This window comes from Nicotiana sylvestris, chromosome 7, assembly GCF_000393655.2.
Source record: "Nicotiana sylvestris chromosome 7, ASM39365v2, whole genome shotgun sequence".
Classification (NCBI taxonomy): domain Eukaryota; kingdom Viridiplantae; phylum Streptophyta; class Magnoliopsida; order Solanales; family Solanaceae; genus Nicotiana; species Nicotiana sylvestris.
Window position 1 is genome coordinate 67613346 of NC_091063.1, and position 11927 is coordinate 67625272.

Consider the following 11927-nt stretch of genomic DNA (forward strand, 5'->3'; position numbering starts at 1 on the left):
TAGTGAGCCTACATTTCAGGCCCAAGACAACCAATATTACCCCCGGAGCCCACCTTCAAAGCCTCCGAAATCAATTCACCTGCTCCTCGGTTTGATCTCCCAACCGAAATTGACAAGCCAGCCAAAAATGCTGAACAAGAAGAGATGTTCAGGAAGGTCAAAAGTCTAGAACAGTCGTTCCGAGACATGCGAGGATTAGGTGGGCAAGTCAGTGTAGCCTACAAAGATTTATGCTTATTCCCTAATGTACAATTGCCATTTGGCTTCAAGATGCCCAAATTTGACCTATACAGCGGGCACGGCGACCCAGTAGCCCACTTAAGGGGTTTCTGTAGCAAGATGCGAGGAGCTGGGGGAAAGGATGAATTATTGATGGCTTACTTCAGTCAAAGTCTAAGCGGATCAGCTTTGGAGTGGTATACACGCCAAGACCATGGAAGATGGTACACCTGGGATGACCTGGCACAGGCATTCGCATACCATTTCCAATACAATCTGGAAATCATCCCAGATCGATTATCTTTGACCAAATTTGAGAAGAAACACAATGAAAGTTTCAGAGAGTATGGTTTTCGGTGGAGAGAACAGGCGGCAAGAGTGGATCCTCCTATGAAGGAGAGCGAAATGGTAGACTACTTCCTCCAAGCCTTGGAACCAACTTACTACGCCCACTTGGTTTCAGCGGTTGGAAAATCATTCAACGAGGTAGTGAAGATGGGAGGTATGGTGGAAGAAGGCCTCAAGACAAACAAAATCATGAGCTATTCAGCAATTAAGGCAACTACTCAAGCTATTCAAGGCGGGGTAGGAGGAATCGGAAGAAAGAAGAGGGAGGAAGCAACCGTAGTTGATTCAGGAATTTGGCCAGGACCCAGGGGTTCACCGCTTTACTATAATCAGCAACGACCTCGCCAATCAGCTTACCACCATGATTCATCCCAACATTACTATCACCCTTCAGAGCCTCATTTCGCCATTAACCACGCTCAAGCATACAATCAGCCACCTGTTCACACCAATTGGCGTGCTCCTGTCACACCAAATACCTACCCCCGAGCTTATCCCGGACCAGGTTTCAGGCCTAGACCAGCATTCAGGGGAGAAAGGGAACAGAAAAAGAAAACTTACACTCCATTGGGAGAGTCTTACACTAGTCTGTTCCACAGGCTGAGACAGTTAGACATGTTGAGACCAATACAATCCAAGCTACCCAATCCTCCACCAAAGAATCTGGATTACACCATTAGCTGTGAATATTGCTCCGGTACACCAGGCCATGATACGGAGAAATGTTGGCATTTGAAAAATGCAATACAAGAGCTGATTGATACTAATAAAATCGAGGTTCAAACCCCTGAAGCTCCAAATATCAATAGAAATCCAATGCCAGCCCATCAAGAGGCTAATATGATAGAAATCATACAAGCTGATGGGGAGACAAAGAAGCCGTCACAAACTGTCATGATGATCAAGTCTCATGAAACCAAGCCAGATAAGCAGTTAATGGAGGAGAAGCCGGTGTCTAAGCATAACAAGAATGGTGGTGAACCGTCTATGATAGTCGATGAGGGATCATCGAACAAAGTTGCCGCAAAACAAGAGAGGACAAAGGTGATAGTACCAGGGGTTGCTAACAAACCCGTCGTAATTGTGGAAGGAGCACGTACAGATCGGGTTATTATTGCACCTGTAATTCAGCTGCCAATCATCAACAACAAAGCCATCCCATGGAACTATGAACGGGTGACCGTAATGTACAAAGGCAAAGAAATCAAGGAAGAAGTGTGTGAGGTACAAGGCTTGACTCGTTCGGGAAGATGTTTTACTCCCGAAGAGCTGAGAAAAACTAAAAACAATCCAATGCCCACGAAGAAAGCTGTGACGGAAGAAGAGGCGGAGGAGTTTTTAAGAAAAATGAAGCTCCATGATTATTCTGTTGTGGATCAATTAAAGAAGACCCCCGCTCAAATTTCATTGTTGTCATTACTGATCCATTCAGAGGAACACCGTCTGGCATTGATGAAAATCCTGAATGAAGCTCATGTTCCTGAAAAGATCTCTGTAAATCATTTGGGCAAAATAGCCAACAGAATCTTTGAGACGAACAGGATTACATTTGCTGATGATGAATTACCTGTGGAAGGTACCGAGCACAACAGAGCTCTTTACCTCACCGTGAAATGTGAAAACTCCGTAGTAACCCGGGTATTGGTCGACAATGGGTCCAGTGCAAACATATGCCCTCTCTCCACTTTAAACAAATTAAAAATTAAAGAGGAGAGGATCCAAAAGAACAGTATCTGCATACGAGGATTTGACGGTGGAAGTACAGATTCATTTGGCGACATAGTATTGGAACTAACTATAGGGCCAGTTGAATTCACAATGGAATTCCAAGTTTTGGACATGACTGTTTCTTACAACTTGTTGTTGGGTCGATCATGGATCCATGCTGCTAAAGCAGTCCCGTCAACATTACATCAGGCTGTCAAGTTTGAATGGGACCATCAAGAAATAGTCGTGCATGGAGAAGAAAATTTAAATGCTCACGACAGCACCATTGTACCAGTCGAGGGAGCAGAAATTGACCAAGGACCATGGGTATACCAAGTGTCAGACACAGTGTCGGTAGAGAAAATTCCAGAAGGAAAATACCTTGCGAATCCAAAGGTATCCTCTACATCAGTCATGGTAGCTTATGAAATGCTGAAGAATGGCTTTATACCCGGCAAAGGTCTGGGCTTATCTTTGCAAGGAATTGTACAACCAGTATCTCTCCCCGAGAACTGGGGAACATTCGGTTTAGGATTCACACCGACCGCCAATGACGTGATGAGAGCCAGGAAGTTGAAACACCAAGCATGGGTTCTTCCAAAACCAGTACCACAGCTGTTGAAGTCTTTTGTCAAGACCGGTGCTAAAAATCGCCCGATAACAACAATTCCTAAATCCCAGGTCAATCCTGAGGAGGAATTAATTGAAAGGTTCGAGAAATTGTTTAGTGATGTAAATATGCTGGAAGACGGAGAAGGGTGTAGCAACGCAGAAGTTCAATTCGTTGGACCAAAAACAAAGCTCAATAATTGGAAAGCCACTCCTCTCCCAATTCGAAAGGAGTCTTGGTAGTTTATTTTGATTTTCTTTCAGTTTGTTTGGGATATTTCAAGGTTGTAATCCCAAAATTTATCTTACAGTTGGTTTGAAGCGTGCAAAACCTTGTTATTTTTCATTATCCAATAAAAAGCAGTTTCCTTTTTATTATCATTCCTAATAGCTTTCTTTTCTTTTTCTTCTTTTTTGTACAGTTCTTTTTATGCTGGCTCTAGTGATATGGCATGCATGAGGAATCTTCAGCCCAGTCTTAAAAATCAATCTGATTCCGAAATATTAATTCAAGAAACATATTGTGATTATGAATCAGAATATGATGAAGATGAGGTTTTTGAAGAGATTAGTAAAGAGTTAATTCACTTTGAGGAAAAAATCAAACCTAACTTGAATGATACCGAGGATGTCAATATAGGGGACACGAGTAATGTCCGAGAAACTAAAATAAGTGTCCATCTCGAGCCAAAAATCCGAGAGGATTTAATTAAAGCACTCATAGAATTCAAAGATGTTTTTGCATGGTCATATGACGATATGCCGGGCTTGAGCACTGATTTAGTGGTCCACAAATTGCCCACCGATCCAATGGTGCCTCCTGTCAAGCAGAGGCTGAGAAAATTCAAGCCTGATATGAGTGTGAGAATTAAAGAAGAAATCACCAAACAATTGGAAGCAAAGGTCATTCGAGTCACTCGATATCCTGTTTGGTTAGCTAATATCGTTCCTGTGCCAAAGAAAGACGGCAAAATTAGAGTATGCGTCGACTATCGCAATCTCAACAAAGCAAGTCCAAAGGATAATTTCCCATTACCCAATATCCATATTTTGATCGACAATTGTGCCAAGCATGATATAGGATCTTTCGTGGACTGTTATGCCGGATATCATCAAATTCTAATGGATGAAGAAGATGCAGAAAAGACGGCATTCATCACACCATGGGGAACTTATTGCTACAGGGTAATGCCATTCGGTTTGAAGAACGCCGGAGCAACCTATATGAGAGCAATGACCACAGTGTTTCATGATATGATACACAAGGAAATTGAGGTATACGTGGATGATGTAATCATAAAATCAAAGCATCAGACCAACCACGTTGGGGATTTGAGGAAGTTCTTCTTAAGACTTCGCAGGTACAACCTCAAGCTTAACCCTGCCAAGTGCGCATTCGGAGTTCCATCTGGAAAATTGCTGGGATTCATAGTCAGTCGACGAGGCATCGAGCTAGACCCATCAAAGATCAAAGCCATCCAAGAACTGCCACCCCCAAGAAACAAAACTGAAGTAATGAGTTTGTTGGGAAGGTTAAATTATATCAGTAGGTTTATTGCTCAGCTCACAACAACCTGCGAGCCAATTTTCAAATTGTTAAAAAAGGATGCTGCAGTCAAATGGACCGATGAGTGTCAGGAAGCGTTCGATAAAATAAAAGGGTACTTATCAAACCCACCCGTGTTGGTCCCGCCAGAGCCAGGAAGACCTTTGATTCTTTACTTGACGGTTTTGGAAAATTCATTTGGTTGTGTATTGGGGCAGCATGACCTCACTGGCAGAAAAGAACAGGCCATCTACTACCTTAGCAAGAAGTTCACAGCTTATGAGGTTAAGTATACTCATCTGGAAAAGACATGTTGCGCCCTAACATGGGTAGCTCAAAAATTGAAACACTATTTGTCATCCTACACTACCTTACCTCATTTCTCGGTTGGATCCATTGAAATACATTTTTCAAAAGCCTATGCCAACAGGAAGACTTGCAAAGTGGCAGATATTGCTCACAGAATTCGACATCGTCTATGTGACTCGAACTGCAATGAAGGCTCAAGCACTGGCCGATCATTTAGCCGAAAACCCGGTCGATGAGGAATATGAGCCGCTGAAGACTTATTTTCCTGATGAGGAAACAATGCATATCGACGAGGTGGAGCAAATTGAAAAACCTGGCTGGAAACTTTTCTTTGATGGAGCTGCTAACATGAAAGGAGTCGGAATAGGAGCTGTAATCATTTCTGAAACAGGGCATCACTATCCTGTTACGGCTCAACTACGATTTTATTGCACCAATAATATGGCTGAATATGAAGCTTGCATTTTGGGGTTAAGGCTAGCTGCAGACATGGGTATCCGAGAAATCTTAGTCATGGGAGATTCGGATCTTTTGGTACATCAAATTCAAGGAGAATGGGAAACCCGAGATTTGAAGCTCATACCATACCGACAATGTCTACATGATCTTTGTCAGCGGTTTCAATCAGTGGAATTCCAACATATTCCAAGAATCCATAATGAAGTTGCTGATGCATTGGCTACTCTAGCATCAATGTTGCACCATCCAGACAAAGCTTATGTGGATCCAATACATATTCAAGTCCACAATCAGCACGCTTATTGCAATATGGTTGAAGAAGAATTTGATGGAGAACCATGGTTCCACGACATCAAGGAATATATCAGGATGGGCATATATCCCGCACAAGCCACAGGAGATCAAAAGAGGACCATCAGGCGATTAGCAAATGGATTCTTCTTAAGCGGAGGAGTTTTGTATAAAAGAACACCAGATCTTGGATTATTAAGATGCATAGATGCCAGACAAGCTACAACTGTCATGTCTGAAGTACATTCAGGAATTTGCGGACCCCACATGAGTGGATATGTGTTGGCAAAGAAAATCCTCCGAGCTGGTTACTATTGGCTTACCATGGAGAGAGATTGTATCAATTTTGTGCGCAAATGTCATCAATGCCAAATACACGGAGATTTGATTCATTCTCCACCATCCGAGTTGCACACAATGTCGGCACCATGGCCTTTCGTTGCTTGGGGCATGGATGTGATTGGACCAATTGAACCGGCAGCATCCAATGGGCACAGATTCATTCTGGTAGCTATTGATTATTTTACCAAATGGGTTGAGGCCAAGACATTCAAATCAGTGACCAAGAAAGCTGTGGTCGATTTTGTCCACTCAAATATCATATGTCGATTCGGAATCCCGAAGGTGATCATCACAGATAACGGTGCTAATCTTAACACAGCAACTTAATGAAAGAAGTATGTCAACAGTTTAAGATTACACATCGTAACTCTACCCCATATCGGCCCAAGGCGAATGGAGCAGTAGAAGCAGCCAACAAAAACATAAAGAAGATACTGCGGAAAATGGTAGAAGGTTCAAAACAATGGCATGAAAAATTACCCTTTGCATTATTGGGATACCGCACTACTGTTCGCACTTCAGTAGGAGCAACTCCTTATTTGTTGGTATACGGCACCGAAGCAGTAATTCCTGCAGAAATTGAGATTCCTTCCCTTCGGATCATTGCCGAAGCAAAGATTGATGATGATGAATGGGTCAAAACCCGTCTAGAACAGTTAAATTTGATTGATGAAAAACGATTGACCGCAGTATGCCATGGTCAATTATATCAAAGAAGAATAGAAAGAGCATACAACAAAAAGGTGCGTCCCCGGAAGTTCGAAGTAGGTCAGCATGTGCTGAAACGCATTCTTCCACATCAGGTTGAAGCAAAAGGCAAATTTGCTCCGAATTGGCAAGGACCATTCATTGTGACCAGAGTATTATCGAATGGTGCACTATGTTTAACAGATATTGAAGGCAAATGCATAGATATGGCAATCAATTCTGACGCGGTAAAGAGATATTATGCATAACTTTTGAATGTTTGTATTTAGCACTATTTCAAAGATTGAAATGACAAAGGCAATTTATTCTGCTGTCCAAACACTATACCATTTGCTTCCCCTTTGAGCCATACTTGTTTCTTTCCTAACCTCTCTTGGAATCAATAAAACAAAAGAAAAAAAAAAGAAAAAAAAAAGATCAAAATCTTCACTATTATGTAGTGAACTACGTTTGACCTGATTCCTCAAAGAAGGATACGTAGGCGCCTCACGGCTCGGTCATAGGGTGCACAACATGCACAATGTGCACGGAAAAGAAATATTAAGAGACCCCAATCAAGAAACTGGGGCAGAGAATTGTATTGGAAATAAGAAAAGATTCCAAGAGTTGTAATTTTAAACCCATACCACAGCTATTTAGCTTTTAATACCTTTTCCATTCCTAACCTTATACCAAAAAGACCTTTCGATCAATCTTAGAAAAATGCTGATGCAAGCAAATGAAGTGGTACAAACAAGGAAAGAAAGTAAAAATGAGAGAGTCTTATAGGTGAAAACCCACACGGGCACCATAAGGCGACGGAAGTTGAGAGAAAAGTAAAATGAGAGAGTCTTATTGGTGAAAACCTTCGCAGGCACCATAAGGCGAAAGGGAAGTAGAGAAGTGAAAAATGAGGAAAATTGATCAATGAAAACTCCTTGAGACAATTGAAAGGAGATTGATTAAAAGACTGGGTTGATTAATCCGAAATGCATACCCTGATCATTGGTGCCAGTAATTCCAATCAGATAAGTCTTTTATTCCTTTTCCAACAGTCATCCAAAAATTGGATTTTTCTTTTCATTCTATAATTGTCGAAATCAGCGTATTTCGCTACTAATAATCTTACTTTCTCCAAGCTTTGAGATAAATTTTATTCTAAACAAATAAGAAAGAATGTCAAGGTATACTACCAAGATTCAAGGTTACAAAATACAGCCACGAAAGGTGGGAGATAAAAGTACGGGTGTAAGAAAGATGAAATCAAAAGAGGATCAGCAAAGTCAAAAGAAGCACATGATTACAGTTGAAAGATTTTTGAAAGAAAACACACAGAGGGAAATCCTATAGTCAAGGATCAATTACAAAGACAAAACAGTCTTTTCAATCATTCCAAGGCAATAAAGAAAGACGAAGAGAAACATCACCATCGGCAAGAATACCACAACCAGCCACCCTGCTTTAAACTAACGAAGTTTTCTTTGATTTAAAACAGGGGCAAATACAATATTTGTGTCTGGAAATACCTGGTAAAAAAGAAGAAATCAGGCGTCCACCTGGAGAATGAGGATGAGAATTGAAGAAATCAGGCGTCCACCTGGAGAATGAGGACAAAGAATTGAAGAAATCAGGCGTCCACCTGGAGAATGAGGATGAGAAAAAGAAATCAGGCGTCCACCTGGAGAATGAGGACAAAGAATTGAAGAAATCAGGCGTCCACCTGGAGAATGAGGACAAAGAATTGAAGAAATCAGGCGTCCACCTGGAGAATGAGGATGAGAATTAAAGAAATCAGGCGTCCACCTGGAGAATGAGGATGAGAATTGAAGAAATCAGGCGTCCACCTGGAGAATGAGGATGAGAATTAAAGAAATCAGGCGTCCACCTGGAGAATAAGGACAAAGGATTGAAGAAATCAGGCGTCCACCTGGAGAACGAGGATAAAGAAAAAGAAGAAGTCAGGCGTCCACCTGGAGAATGAGGACAAAGAATTGAAGAAGTCAGGCGTCCACCTGGAGAATGAGGATGAGAAAAGAAGAAGTCAGGCGTCCACCTGGAGAATAAGGACAAAGGATTGAAGAAATCAGGCGTCCACCTGGAGAACGAGGATAAAGAAAAAGAAGAAGTCAGGCGTCCACCTGGAGAATGAGGACAAAGAATTGAAGAAGTCAGGCGTCCACCTGGAGAATGAGGATGAGAAAAGAAGAAGTCAGGCGTCCACCTGGAGAATAAGGACAAAGGATTGAAGAAATCAGGCGTCCACCTGGAGAACGAGGATAAAGAAAAAGAAGAAGTCAGGCGTCCACCTGGAGAATGAGGACAAAGAATTGAAGAAGTCAGGCGTCCACCTGGAGAATGAGGATGAGAAAAGAAGAAGTCAGGCGTCCACCTGGAGAATAAGGACAAATAATTGAAGAAATCAGGCGTCCACCTGGAGAACGAGGACAAAGAAAAAGAAGAAGTCAGGCGTCCACCTGGAGAATGAGGACAAAGAATTGAAGAAGTCAGGCGTCCACCTGGAAAATGAGGATGAGAAAAGAAGAAGTCAGGCGTCCACCTGGAGAATGAAGACAAAGAAAAGAAGAAATCAGGCGTCCACCTGGAGAATGAGGATAAAGAAAAAGAAGAAGTCAGGCGTCCACCTGGAGAATGAGGACAAAGAAAAGAAGAAATCAGGCGTCCACCTGGAGAATGAGGATAAAGAAAAAGAAGAAATCAGGCGTCCACCTGGAGAATGAGGATGAAAATTAAAAGAAGTCAGGCGTCCACCTGGAGAATGAGGATGAGAAAAGAAGAAGTCAGGCGTCCACCTGGAAAATGAGGATGAAGAAAGAAAAGAAGCAGTCAAGGCACCCACCTGAAGAACGATGGAATGCAATTGAAGTGTTGAAACCAAAAGCCCACTCATGTGAGAAAGGAGCACACTTAGAATCAATAAAGCAGAGGAGTCCAACAGAATCCCCAGCAAGAAACAACAAAGAGTTCCAAGAGGAATACGGAATAAGCCAAATGCCCAAGATTCACCAAGATATCAAGACAACAAGAAACAAGGGCATGATCTAGATAAGATTTTTATAATTCATGTACCATAATCTAGCTTAATTTTGTATTTCCTTTAAAGTAAGGTGTAATAAGGAGGTCAGTAAGCAGTAAAAACAGCACGAAACAGCAGTAACATCACAGTCCCACGGTAGTCCCAGCTACCAAAAATTCCCGAACTACATTGACCTGATTCCTTTATAGCCAAGGATATGTAGGAAACCTTTGAAGCAGAGGTTCGGTCAAATCTTTCTAAAAATGCTTCCCACGGAGTATTCGAACGGGCAAAAATCGCTCGTATCCGCTCACTTTATCTTTGCACGAAAACTCTTCGAGTTTCCGCACAAAGAGGGGCAGCTGTGAGCACGTGATTTTTGCATTACGAAAAATTGCTCCAAAATAAATCAAAATAAATTTCTTTTACTGTGTAATTTGTGAATTTGCGTGGTGTTAAATATTTGTATTATGTCCGTAAATGTTTATATTTGTCATAATAAAATAAAAATAAAATAAAATACATATTGCATGCATATAGGATTTAATTATGCATTTAAGAGATAATTTAAATAAAATCATAAAAATATGCATTTTGTTCTATTTTTAATGTTCCACTGTGTGATTAATGTTGTCTATGTGTTAATAGTTGTTAAAAAGGTAATTAATATCTTTGTAATGGTAATTTTGTTTTTATAATTTTTAATTAAGATTTTTGTTAATTAATAATGAAATTAGAAAATAATGATAAAAAAAATAGCACAAGTTATACAAAATTGGACCTGGATTAAAATCCAGGCCCAAAACGTTAAATCCCCCCACAGCCCAATCCAAACAGCCAAGTCTGACCCAGTCCCAAGCTGATACCAAACGACGTCGTTTGGTCATCTCTAATCAAGGGTCGTTGGATTAAATACAACCAACGGCCAAGATCTCATCACCCTTACCCGCAACCCATAACCCGATCCATTAACCCGATTCAATCCGACCCCAACTTCAAATCAAATGACGTCGTTTGGTTTAATGAATTAATCCTGGCCTTTCATCTTGCTTGATCGGACGGACGAGATCGATCCATCCCACCCCTATATAAATCCCAAACCCTTACCCCGGCCCCTAACTAAACACCCCCCCATCCTCTCCTGTTCATCATCTTCTCAAACAGACCCCTAACCCTAGCCGCCCCTATTCCCCTTCGCCTGAAACCCGGCGGCATCAACGCCGCCGGTCACCAAAGTAACACCCCAGAACCCCCTGAGCCTCCTCTATCCGAATATGTTACCTGCTTGGTTCGAATCTCCCTGGAGGTTCTCGAATCTTCATTTGAAGATTCGAGCCAAGTTCAGACTTAAACCAATCAACCCCAAATTAACACCATGGCTTCCCCTAACAACCCTTGTTATGGATCTGAAGATAGTTTGGCTCGAATCACTTCAGAGCTTCTCGAATCTTCTTTTGAAGATTCGAGTCAAACAAAAAATTACCCAGATCTGTTCCAAAGTGACACCAATCAACCCCTAGGCTTCCCTCACCCTTGTGTCATACTTGGTTTCTCTCGAATCTAACCAGAAATGATTAGATCCCAAATCGAGCCTTCAGGAAACCTAGAAATACCAAATTTCTGGATTTTTTGTCCAAATTGATTCAAGGATTGAGGTTTAATCGACCTTAGTCGAAGTATTTTCAGTGGAAAATACTTCGACTAAGGTCTGTTTGATTTCAAACAAAAATCCGAAGCTGAGTTGGGATCGAGTCTGATTAAAGTTCAGAGGTATTTTTCTATTTATTTTGTGTATTCTACGTGTATTGTTGTCCGTATTAATAGCTTGTTAATTTTTCATATTTGTTTTGATCAATTCTGTCATTTCTGTCTATTTAATCCGAATGTGAATTGTTTCTGTTGGTTGTGGTTATTTACAATGTGTGTAATCGACTCGATTAAGTTCGTCGATTAATTATATTACGAATTTTTTTCATTTCTGAAAATGTTGACTAAAACAGTCTGCTTCTATTATTTTAGACTAATTATTGACAAATGTTGTAAATAGTCAATTGATTAATGCTCGTCAATTAAATCATGATTGTCTGTGAATCAGTGAATTCAAATGTATGTTGTATATGTTATTGTCTGAACATTAAAGTTTCAGGACATTGTCAGTATTGACAATGATCCTGTGTGTGTTTGATTCTAGTTCAGTATTAAGTCCAGTCTGAATTGTTTTGATAATTGCAGTAATATGTTGTTAGTTCTGAATTCAGTATAATATTGCTGTAATGTCCAGTTTGAATTCAAGTTTGCAAAAGTTGGTCAAATGCAATTGTGTTAGGAAGTTAATAGGATTGGTTATAGCTGTAAATCAGGAGATAACTAAGTTTG